Source organism: Cygnus olor, chromosome 1 (assembly GCF_009769625.2).
Source record: "Cygnus olor isolate bCygOlo1 chromosome 1, bCygOlo1.pri.v2, whole genome shotgun sequence".
NCBI lineage: Eukaryota > Metazoa > Chordata > Aves > Anseriformes > Anatidae > Cygnus > Cygnus olor.
Genome location: NC_049169.1, coordinates 188,169,621 through 188,182,504, shown reverse-complemented (window position 1 = coordinate 188,182,504; position 12,884 = coordinate 188,169,621). Strand labels below are relative to the sequence as shown.

Below are 12,884 nucleotides of genomic sequence, written 5' to 3'. Positions count from 1 at the left end.
CACCTGGTGCAGCAGTGCTTAAAAAAAGTGCAATAAACCCAACCAAACCCAGGAAATTCCATAGCTCTTCCTTAATAGTGTCTCAGCTGCAGTACTCCATGAAGCACCTTTTGTGCTTCGGACTGGATTCCCTGGCCTGTTGCTTTCTGCATGGTGTGAGTAGGTGCTGAACAGATGAATTGCCACTTGGGAAGCCAGGTGTGGCTGTGGGTAACACAGTGCTGGGCTTCTGCTCCCCATTCCTCTCCTCCTGCCTCTTGCCAAAGCACTGACAGTCTCTGTCAGCCTTTGTCAATAACATTCGTGTCCCAGTTAAGCTGGGATTGTGTTGCAGTGTATGTGACCATCTGCAAACTAGCGCTAGCACAGCCTCTTTAATGCATTCCTAGCATGCTGCTCAGCTCAGCTGCTGTTGTGGGATGAATGTTGTTTGTGTAACAAGCTTTCAGGTGGACAAACTTCTAATACGGTGCTGGTTGGAAACTAGCTTCCTGAGAGCTGGACTCTTCCCAAGAATACCTGCTGCCAGGTTTGGGATCAGCAGGAATGTTCAAGATGTGCTCTCAGCAATAAGTGAGGAGAAGCCACTGCCAGGGTGTTTTTTTTTTTTTTTGTAGGCAACATCTTAGTCACTTTCCGGGCTCTGGCTGTGAATCACTTATTTAACTTAGCCTAAGGCAGATACTTATACAGAACTTTTACCATGCCAATTTACCATTTTCCACATTAGAGCCCTTGAATCAAAGGATGTCTCCCTCATCAGTATTCAAGTGCTGCTTCAGAAATACAGGAATGCCCTTCAGTCCTGCTCTAGTGCTCACAGAACTGTGGTCATTTGCACACAAAAAAAAAAAAGATGGAAACCATGCCCATTACTAGAAAGAAGTTAACAGCTTTTACAGGCAGGGTGGTCTTTGACCCTCTTTAAATGTATAACCGGATAATAGGCATTATTTTCTAAATGGCATTTTAATGACTTACTGGTGACTTGCTTTAGGGGGGAGGAGGGAAACAATCATAACTCTGGTGTCAGCTGTTGCCTTTTCGAAGGTTTTAGATTCTGAGATGTACTTTTCATTACCTATGTATGTTCCTGAGGTGGAGGAAGAACAATGTGTCTGGCAGAACTTTTTTTGTTGCTTTGGTTATAACAACTTAGGCTTTGCTGTGAATTGTAACTGACTATAATTCTGGATATTCTATAGTTAAAACAGTGTTATCTCGTGTTTCTTAATGGGTTTATTTACAGCGGTCATAACTACTTCCTTGCCTACCTTTCTGAAGCTTTTTTGGCTTAGATTAAAACTTCAAAACATTGACTAAATAAAGTGTGGAAATTAGCAGAGAAGACTACAGAAATAAGTATTCCATGCTCACGTCAGTGACTCTGTGAAAAGAAAAACACCTTGATGATCTTTCCCTTTTTACAGACCAGCTCTGCTAATTAAAATCCATTTGGCTTGCTTTCTTCTTGGGCATTGTTGTTGCCAGTGGCGTGTTAGGTCAAACTCTTGATTTAGTAATTGCTGACAACTATGTACAAGTTCAGATCTGAAGACGGAAATGCACAGTATTGCTGCAATGCTACCAGCCTGCCGGTCAGAAAAGTAAAAAGCATACTTCTCAGGTCCTTCAGTTCACCATAGAAAAGCTTACAGACATACACAAAATCATTAGCTTCATATAATCAAGTCATGGCAAGGCCAATCTTTGAAAGGTCACAGCAATCAGGGGAGGTTCCTGAGGGTGGAAAAAAGCAAATGTCACTCCAGTCTTCAAGAAAGGCTAAAAAGAAGAACTGGGAAACAGTATGCCAGTTGCTCTCACCTTGATCCCTGGGAAGGTGATAGATCAAATCCTCTCTGAAGCCATTTTGAAACATAATGAAAGACGTGATGGTGATTGGGAGTAGTCTTCATGGATTTATGAAGGTGAAATCACACTTAACCAACCTGAAAGCTTTCTGTGACAAAATGCCTAGCCTGATGAATGGGGAAAGAGGAGTGGATGTTGTTTATCTCGACTTTAGTAAGGCTTTCAGTGCTGCATCCCATAACATCCTTGTAGACAAGCTTAGTGAAGTACAGACTAGGGAATTGGAACAGTGAATTGGAAACTGGTTGAGCTGATGGGCTTAGAGGGTTGTGATGGGTGTCACAACGTTGAGCTGGACACCAGTTGCTAGTGGAGAATCCCAAGGCTCAATACTGTTCAACATCTTCATTAATGACTTGGATGATTAGGTCAGAGTACACCTGCAACCAGCTTGTAGAAGATTTCCAGAGGTGCCCTCCAACCTCGGGCATTCTGTCAATGTGTTAAATCTTCACTGATCTGCTTTGAAAAGTTAAGTTATTGTTTTTTCAAATTCTGAAGTCTAGCTCATGATAAATCGATAGAAGAGAACCTGGAGGGGAGGGAGAGGGATGAGGAGGGAGAGGTGTGAGTAAGAAAAAACATGAAAGATTAAAAGGCTCATACAGAATAAGAATCACTGTGAAGAAAGGGCAATGAAAGGCAAAAGTAAGTTTTACATCAAAAGAAAACTTTTGCTGCTTATCTTGAACGCAGCAGGATAAGAGAGGGAGGTCATAGTTTAATTTTCTTTTCCTGAGGAAAAAAGATTATGTATCCAAAGGTGGATAGCTGTGTGGCAATAAAATGGAAGATGATATTTCTGTAGGATTGTCAATTTGTATTAAAATGCAGGAATTGGTATTTGGGAGAAGCTCTACTTACTCTAGACTTTAGCCTGGAATTTACTGTCAGGTCCTTTAGGATGCTAGTTCAGTATGTTAAACATTAAAAACATTCAGTATGTTAAACATTCAGTATGTTAAACATTAGCAAAATTTAGGCTGGATGTCAGGAAAAAGTTTTGCACCAAGAGGGTGGTCGGGCACTGGAACAGACTCTGCAGGGCAGTGTTCATGGCATGGAGCCTGCCGGAGTTCAAGAAGCGTTTGGACAACGCTTTCAGACATGTGGTGTGTTTTTTTTTTTTTGGCGAGGGGGGTGGTTCTTTGGGGACCTAGGAATTGGACTCGATAATCCTTTTGGGTCCCTTCCAGTTTGGATACTTGGATATTGTATGATTCTGTAATAGTAAGTGCTACTTACTATCTCCAGCTGCTTGCTGGGGATAAAAAATAAAAACAAACTTGTCCTCATGTGGCTTTTCACTTCTATATTTGAACCAACTTTGGGTATGAAAGGCTTCCATAACCACAGTATCTCAAAACCCAAGTATCTCTTCTTAGAGAGATTTAAAAAAATTGCCAATTCTATACAGATTAATGTTACTAATATTCATATTTTTGGACTTCCCTTGGATTAGCACTATGTCGCTTTCTCTTGGGTGGACTATTCCTATTGTGCTAAAGGTAGTTAACATTGAAATCAAATTGAAAAGATAAATGAAAATACAGTATCCACTCTATTTTTCTAGTGGTATTTCGTTTTCGTTCCTGGTGATTTTGCAAATTGGGCAGCTTTACAGATAGTGAATATATATATATATATATTTAATTTATAGAACACCTCCATTTGAGCAATTGAATGTAGTCTTTCATAACTTTTTACAGGTTGATCTTCTTTAACTTCAAATCTTATAACCAAGTTCAAGGTCACTTAAGTTTTAGGTGAGGATTGTAAAAGGAGGGAGTAAAACCCCCAAATTGATCATATGTCAGATCAACAGATAAACCTGAAAATAATTTTTTATCCAAGCAACCAGTGTTCAGCAAAAATGGGATGCCAATCCTAAACATTTTTGATAATCTTTTATCATGAAATGGTGTTAGATTCCTATTAAGATGAAGTATTGAATGGGGAGACTTTTGGTAGAGATTTATCTGATCGCAAGTAAAAAGCGTGTTTGTAAAGTTGATTCAGATAAAAACAGGAGTGCAAGGGAAGGTCAGAAATCTCACAATTTCCAGAACACTTTCCATATCCATCTCCCCTACTACTGCTTTTATTCCAAGCCATATTGACTTCCTGGTCAAGTCCAACCTTATGAGAGCATCATAAAGATGAGTAATTTTTTTAGCCTTTCAGTATCTTTTTCAGGTGTGTCGAAAGAATCCAACTGTAAACTGGCAAGAAGGTGTTCAGCCACGTCCAGGAAAGCAGGGCTCATGTGTGTAGTGGTTTCTTGGGAAGACAAACGCCATCACACCCAACATCCCCGCCTTCCTCCTCCTTTACCCCAGCTGTTATTGCTGAGTGTGACACCAAATGATAATGGGACATCCCTTTGGCCAGTCTGGGCCAGCTCCTGGCTGTGTCCCCTCCCCGCTCCCTGTGCCACCCCCAGGTACCTCGCTGGCAGGGCAGCACGAGGAGCTGAACAGTCCTTCGCTCTGTGAGAGAGTTGCTCTGTAACTACCAAGCCACCCCTTTGCTATCACCGCTGTTTTAATCAAAATTCCAAGACAGCGTCACAAAAGTGTCTACGAAGAAAACTAACTCTGTCCAAAAATTTCAAAATCATGAAATAAGGCTGCTTACTTAAATCTGAGGATTGGAAATTAACTTCAGTACTTGCATAACAAAATACTGCTTTTGTTCTCTCCTGCTTCCCCTAGAGCCCTTCAGTGCATGTTGGAATGTTTCAGGAATGTTCTTTAAACCATTTACATCTTCACCTTACAGAGTGTTAAATTGAAGAAGGCCTTTTCAACGTCTTTCATAAAGAATTAAATCTCATTTTATTGGCTTTAGAAGTGTGTCCGTGTTCAGTGGGACACAGTTCAGTAAGAGTACTGGAAACACATCGATTTTTCTGCTTATTGAGTACTGTTTTCTAAAAATGAAAACGAGGCGACACTTGAGAGCTTTTTCTAGGAGAAATGACAGCATTGCTACTCTAGTACCTAGAGAAATAGCCAAAAAAATGTAAATGGTGTTGTGTGCTCCACCATAACAAACCTTTGTCTCCCAATATTGTGTGGCTTTAGGTTGGTTTCTTAAGGAGGCAAAGCTTACATGGGCATACTGGTTTTGCTAGATCCCCATGTAACTTTTCTATCTATCAAATTTCTGAGAAATTTGATAAGATATGATATCAAAACAATCAAGTTCTTAGAAACTTTATGAAAAACAGAGGTCAAATAGAGGAAGATGTGCATTCTGGGAGAAATGTATTGACAGCTATCCTAGGACCATTTCAGTTTGCCTTATCTTCTTCTAAAGACAGTGGTTCCCTGCTCGTTTATACCACATGCCTTTTTTCTTGTTCAATCTACTTGGTCATCAAAGCAGATGGCAAGTGAGAAGGGAACTAGAGGATTCTGGCTGTGGGAAAGCAAGATAGGGGATGAAGCTGGAATATGTGCAGTTAGAAAAGTGGGAGAAGGGTCTAAGACTCAGATGCCGAGGACTTAGGTTTCAGGAGCTGCACCCATCATAGAGCACCTCCACTTGTTGAGATGCTCCAGACTGAAAGATGTAGTGATGAGTTAGGAAATGGTGAGCTAAAATATGAAAACTGTGAAAGATAACTTTTTTTTTTTTTAAGTGAAGGCTTTTAACAAAGGCTTCATATCTTTGCTCTTTAAACGGAAAATGTCAAGGATTTTTGTGATGAATGTTTTTATAAGTGTATAGAATAAATTTAAGCTTTTCTTCTTCTTCTAGGAATACAGAAAAGTGTTTTGGAGGGTTTTTTGTTCCTCATATTGCTTAGAACAGCAATCCACTTACATTCCATGTAATCATATATTAGTTTTGTTATTTTTCACCATGAGAGGAGAATTATACTATTAAAAGGTTTGACAAGCTTCACCCAAACGCCTTACTTGTGAAGATGTAGGAGCTCCTTGTAAAAATTGTCTTCATGGTTTAAATGATGCAAAAGACTTGAGGTTTCTGTTAATGGTTCTCCACTATGCAACTTTCACGAGTGTTTAAAAATACAGTATTCTGAACATCTTCGGTCAGCTACCCAAGCTTGTCAGACAGATGAGGGATCCCATCTCTTCGTACGTAGAGAACTTGGCATTTTCAATCATAAGCGCATTTAGTAGTAGTTATTGCAGCAGTCTCAGAGTCCATTTATACTGCCTTCATAAATGCTTCAGAAGAGGAAATAGGTTTTTTGCAAAAGGGATGATCGTTAAAGCCTGTGCTTCCTTCTGCCATCTAATACATGACGTGGGAGCGAGGGGAGGAAGCAGCAGAAAGATGCAGCTGTTTGGATGTATAGGAAGGTGGTCAGATGACTGTAGTGTTCTTTTTCCACTTGCAGTCCATTTCCTCAATATTTAATTCTGGGCTGTTGTCATAATAAACGTGAAGATGTGGAAGCTTTCTATATTTCACAGCTACATTTTATTGAAACGTTAGAAAATGTTCTGCTTTCTTGTTTTCAATAGCTGAAGATCTTTGCAGTATTCGAAGAAAATACCTTCCTAACAGGAGTAGTTACTATGTTGTTCTGTCTTGAATTTCTGCGGTTTTCAGAAAGCAGGATGACCATGTGCAGAACTACCATTCTTTAATATGCTATTCTGTCAAATTCGGATTTGGTAAAATACTTTTACTACTACTTTTTTGAAGTTTAGAAATAGTTTTTGTTTTTGTGTATGTTTTGTTTTGAATTTCAGGGCATTGAAATAGCTAAATAACTGAAGTAAAATGATGTTTTGAGAATTAGATAGGTGTTATATTGAGGGATATCATTCATATATACATATATAATATCATATCCACATCATTTTTATATCAGTATGTATGTGTATACATATGCATACATGAGGATTTGTACAAGTAGTTTGAATCTGTTTCAGTGTTTTTATTAGAAAAAGTTGTGTTTGAATTAGGTGAAATTCTTGGGATACAAATACATAAACTAGATTTCTTTCTTGTCTATAGCTTTTAAGTTGTTCTTTTGTTACTAGCCTGGATTTTAATGGCTTTGATGGCTTTGTGAGATGGACAGAAGTCTGATTTTGGTGTTGAACAAAGCTCCTGTTTCCAGTGTGTCCACAGCAACCAGTCATCCTGACCTCTGTGGGTGGGGTAATCACTCACAGCAAAATACACAGGAAATGTATTTGTGCAAGACTGTTTGGTTTAGTTTGTTATTACACATTTGAGTGATTTGTTAACCCTGTTTAACATGTTAGAGTTTCCTACAAAGAAGATGCAGAAATATATATATATAAATATATAATACATATATGTATATATATATATTTTTTTTTGCTTATGGTATCCCCCTTTTCTTCCTTGGGGGGTTAGTACAGAAAGTTGCACCTTCCAACTTGTCCTGTTGTACGTTTTTAGGAGCTGGGAGGGTTTGCCTGAGAAGTGTAATTTCTTTCAACAGTAATTCAGTTCCAATCAAAATGATAGAAAAGCCTTTGTATTAGACTATGCACAGGTTTTAATAAGTTACATTGCCCCAAGTTTTCAGTACTTGAGTGCCAGTAACTGAATGCAATTCTTGGAGTGTGTTCAGAGCATAAAAATGTAATAGTGAAGCCAGCAGCTTTCATCAGGCTGCAAGCGAGATAAAATATGCTGATGGTACCTAGCAGAAGGCTTCCCTGGCATAGATATGGCATCCATGTATCTTTTATCCTGTCCAATACTTTCTGTACTTCGAAAATTTTTGATCATGTCTGCTTTTTTTTTGTTTGGCTGTTAATGGTAATTTTAACAGTTCCTGGTTTAAATGAGAATTTTTAGATGCTTGAATGTTTTCTTGTCTTAAATGAACAAAAAGCCCTCTGATCTTTTTTTATAAAAATATAATTAATAGGATGTATTAAATTTAAATAGATTTTAAATTTTCCAGTGCTTTTCAGAACTTGTGTTTTTAATTAAAAAGACTTTAATAGTTAGATTTAATACATGTGAAGCTATTGTTTTCAATTGAATATTACATTGTTTGTAGTGGTCTTTTGATGATAATTTATTTTAAAGATGCAGATCAGTTAACATGTGAGGAAAATTAATTCTTTATTTGTAAATGCACATCTTTTAATTCAAGGAAAGAAATGAACTTGAGAAAATTGCTGATACTATCAGCTGAATATGTTTGTACTGGCATTTACATTGTGCTCGAGCACTACTTAGCATTGCATTAGTCAGTTTTGTTCAAAATGGAAATTTAATTGAATTATTTTCTTTAAGTATAAAATGTTCAAAAAATTAGTTATAATTGCAGAGAATGTGATATGAATGCGAACATCCCACATTAATGGGAAAATGTTTTGGTGTATGTTATGATGACTTGAAGAACAACCAAGTTGTTCACAAGCAAATGTAGCCTAAGAAGTGTGAACGCTCTGTGGGTCACAGACCATGAGAGGAGGGTGTGAATTTTGCCAGGACGTCTGAAGGCTCCTAGGTTTTTGCTGCACAGCTTTTCTTGTCACAGAACCTGTGAAGTGATAAATCACATTAGTATTTTAGATTTTTGCCTCTGTCACAAAAACTGCTCTTCCCAGAAGGTTACAACTTGACACTGGGAAGCCCTTGCAGTTGTCTTTCAAAATCCTTTTTATTCCTTTCCATGCCATTGATTTACAAACTTCATTTTTAACTTTTGTGCTTCTTGAGCACCTTCTCACATACAGCTGAAGAAGCTGAAGTTTCCTACAATTATGGGGTCATACACTTGAATCTCTTCCTATACAGTTTAATATAATATTTTGAAGTCTGAATAGTAATTCTAAATCTTAATAATACCATTGTTGAAACTGATTGCAAAAATTCAGGGATAAAAACACTGTACTTAATATTATTCTTAAATAAAACTGTTGTTTCAAATGAAAAGTGTTACACTTTTTCAATTATCTTGGCTCATCACAAGCAGAAATGTCAGTTCTGGAAGCCAGTGGCACGGCCACTGATGATGCACAGATACTAGAGGTCAGTAGAAGTCACTGGTTTGAGTCACCCCATCACTGTGAGCCTTCTACTGAGTGGTGTTTTAGTAACCAAACTCTTAGATGGGGGATAGTCCAAAGGAAAACTAGTTAGGATGATACTTATACCTTATTGAAAGGTGCATTAAAACGGCAATACAAAGAGGGTCAGTCTGTTCTTTTTGTAAATACACGTTGGACTACTGCAAATATTTAATAATTGGCAAGCAAAGAAAAGTTGCTTCTACATTATAGTACCATAGTTAAATCAAAGGAATTTGGGTCATTAGCTGATAAATATGTTTAACCTTTAAAACAAACTAGTTCATAAACAGCCCAATAGCCAACAATATGTGGAGTAGTAGTTTCTACAGGCCTGGTTTGGTGAAGTAGTCACAAAGCACCACAGTAGCTAAGCTTTCCAAAAATTCTCTTGTTTTCCTCCTCACTGCTTTGATGAGTGAAACTCAGTGAAAGTAGGAACTGACCGAATGCTTTGACTGGAGCATAAAAAAAATGCCCTGTGATTTCCAATCACCTAGCATATGGATGTGGAACAAGTAATCACCTGCTCTTATGAGTAACTCGCTGTGAGCAATGAGAATGATGTCTTTTTTGATCTGCGATTCCATCTCATCAAGACAGATTGGTATAATTTTCATGTTGTTTGCATTTTTATCTACAAAATATAAAACGGAATAAGCTTTTAAGCCCAAGTTTTCCTCCTGAATGAACACAAACACTTTCAGTGTATGTTCAGAAGCAATGTTTGAGTGTGATGTTTGTTCAAATGGAGGAATGTTTAAAAATAAATAAATGCAGAAAAGATGTGAAGAAAATACATGGCTCATAACCTCATAATGAATCTATCACCGTACACAGGCAAACCTATATACCCTACTGGGATCATATGCAGGGGAAGATGCTATGCCAGGCACGTAAAATTATCTCTCCGATGTATTTAGCATTAGCAAAGCCTCCACAGGAGCACTGTGTAATTTGGAGCACTCCAGTTCAAACAAACCGGTGGCCCTAATGCAGAGCAGCTAGGGGGAGGCAATAAGAATCTAGAAAAAAATAACCTACTAGGAAAACCTGAGCAGAAGAGAGTTCTTTTCATCTGTATATTGGACTGAAAAAAGGCGTAGATCTTCAAAGATGTAAGAATTTGTTCAAGTCAAAGGGATAGTTGTCTTCGCCTTCTCTTGATGTATGTGTAAGACTTGAGGCAATGGATGCAATGTTATTTGTTGCATTAGATGCTGATGAAAACCACTGCGATGGAGAAGAGTGAAGGAAGGTAGATTTCCTGGAAAGAATGTGCATCCTTTGTCACCAAACACTTTAGGATCTGGGTAAATAGGTGATGGGATCAGGTCTTAGGTGAGGAAGGTGGAAGAGGTTCTGCCTGAAGTTCTTTGTAGATCTTTTATCCTGTCAGTATATCCTCTATTTCTTTTAGCTCCTCTATACGAAGTTACCCTGTTTCTTAGGATTTCTATGCTCTTCACAGATACAGATAAAAAAATAGAAGTACATGAAATTATTTCAGTGGGAGTCTTTGTTTTCTCTTCAGTGGTAGTAGTGGTTAAATGCACAAGAATAGGATTTGTCTAGAAGTCAGGCAAGAAGTCCTACAAAGCAAGATTTAGGACAAGACAAGATTTAGTGCTATGCCATGGTCACAAGGCCATTCATCCACAAGAATGAATTATTCCCTTGCTGCTGAGGGTAGGAGGTTTGGATGGGGAGGCATTTTTTCAGTTACTTTTTTTTTTTTTTTTTAAATCTATAATGGTATCAGAAAGTTCTTTGTTAGTCTTTGTGAAGTATTTGGCTGTACATTGCTGCATGGCTCTTCACATTTCGTTTAGGATCTCAACAACTTTCTTGTTTGCATTTGTCTGGCATGAGCAAAGTGTTTTACTTGAGGGCAAAACTAAATATAGTAGAACAAAAAGAAATGACTTTTAGAAGTTGTTTATTAGTAGTTATAGAAAAGATTGCTGTTTTAAAATAATTTGTTTTCAGAACACAAGATAAAAAATTGCTGAAAGATTTTTCTTCACTTGCGTAGCCCAAATGATTTGAATAAGCACTTTAAATTTTCATTTTCTCTGGATAATTAAAATGAAATGAAATTTTAATAAATTAAACCAAAGTTTGTCCAGATTTCTCCCTTCTGTCTCTAATGATTGCTTATTTTCCTTTGCAAATAAATAGAAATTTCTAATATGTATTCAGTTTTTCCCAATCTGTCTTTTTGGGTGTTGTTTTTTTCTCCAGATGGTGGATTTGAGTCAAAGCTGTACAACAAGAATCCCTGACCCATGTTTTCGCTTTGTTAGTGGACTCAAATAGTTTTTGGGAGTCCTCAAATTGTGTGTTTTAGGAATGCCAGTACTGTCCTAGTACTGCTTTCTGGTAGATATTCCCCTATGGAATTTAAATGTCAATTAACAGGCTTGTTTGGAAAATGCTTTCAACTAATGATGTTGTTCTATGTTGTTCCATGACTGCAGGAATGAGCACCTTCAAAATAAGTCCTCTTATTTTAAAGTTAATTATTTTAATCTTTGACTTCACATGTGATGCTGTCTCTCTTTACAGTGATGTGGTACGTGTGACAAATATTGTCTGCAGTAAGAATCTTCTTTTTCAAACAGTGCTTTTTCAGTGAAGGGCTTTTGACTCTAGAAGGAGGTGAACTGCTATGAATTGTTCAAGATTGACGGTTGAGTTTTTTTGTAACTTGTGGCTTCAGAAGACTCCTACACGGATTTCTAAATTGTCTGTGGTTCTAAACTTTTTCTGTAAATCTTGAGAGGAAAAAAAAAAAGAGCATGAATCAAGCTGTTGTTACCTATTTTGCTAACCAGTGCTGTCTCATCTCTTTGTGCTTTCTCTTCTCCTCTGTACCTACTTTGAACTTAGGGTAGGGGATCTTTGGGGCAGGAATTGTTAACCAGAGCTGTGCTGGTTAGTCGTTTGTCATAATGGAGTCTGTGTGTGAATATGGCTCCTATCACAAGCCAAATAGTAAAATTATTTTAAGGTAAAAGCATGAAGAGGATGTTATAAGCATTTTTTGTAATGAGAGTTACCAACTTGTGAAAATGCAGGAGGAAAAACTATACTTCAGATCCAGTGTATTATTTATCTGAAAAAAAATAGTGCCTGTGTAACCAATCATTAATTCTACCAAGAAAAAAATATTAATTAGGCATGTGGCTTATTAACATCCCAGATACACTGAAGCAGCTTTCATGAAAGATATGCACATTTGCACTTATTAATGCATAGAAATAGAATGGCTTATGTGGTGAAATTGTCTTTTTTACATAGCAGTTTAAATAGCAGTTTAAATTGCTTTAAACTTCAGCATTACCTCTGAATTTGAAGGTTTATGAGGCTTGCTTATTTCTGGAACTTGTCAAAAATGATCAAAATTTGATGCAAGTTAAAAAGAAGAAAGGTGGGGGTGGTGTTGGTGGTGTGGGACACAAGTTCTTCTGCGCATCACTGAGCTAATACAGCACAAGTCTGGTCTGTTGAGTTGTTACTGTTTTTGGAAAGACAACAGGTCACGTCTTACCTCTATGAACAGTCAAGCTGTAACACTTGCTTCCTCTTTAACCTGTGCTCAGAGAAGAGATGCAGCATCCAGATTCCTTTTACGTCTTTTGTACGTGGATTGTAGTTTCAGAAATCCATGCTGGAGCTTTTCATAAGCTGCAGTAATTCAGTTTCTCAAGCATTTTTTTTTTGCTGCATTATTATTTTTCATCTTGTTTTGTACAATATGAATTACTACTAGATCAGTGTTAAACCGTGGTCATAAAACTCTTTGAATATGCTTCTACCAAAGCCTAATAGATTTAATAATACTCGAGAATTTCCTAGAGTATGTGTTCGGTAAATCACATTTTTGTTCTCTAAAAGAGATACTCGGGTTTATTATTTTAATTTTCAGGTAGCCTAAACTATCTTCCTGGACTACTTTTT

The 12,884-nt window shown here is 37.4% G+C and overlaps 1 protein-coding gene across 4 annotated transcripts in view; it reads left to right on the top strand.

Moving 5' to 3' along the window:
* CDK8 (cyclin dependent kinase 8) overlaps positions 1-12,884 on the top strand; it is an 80,945-nt gene that overhangs the window by 44,107 nt on the left and 23,954 nt on the right. The gene's annotated exons all lie outside the window — the stretch shown is intronic.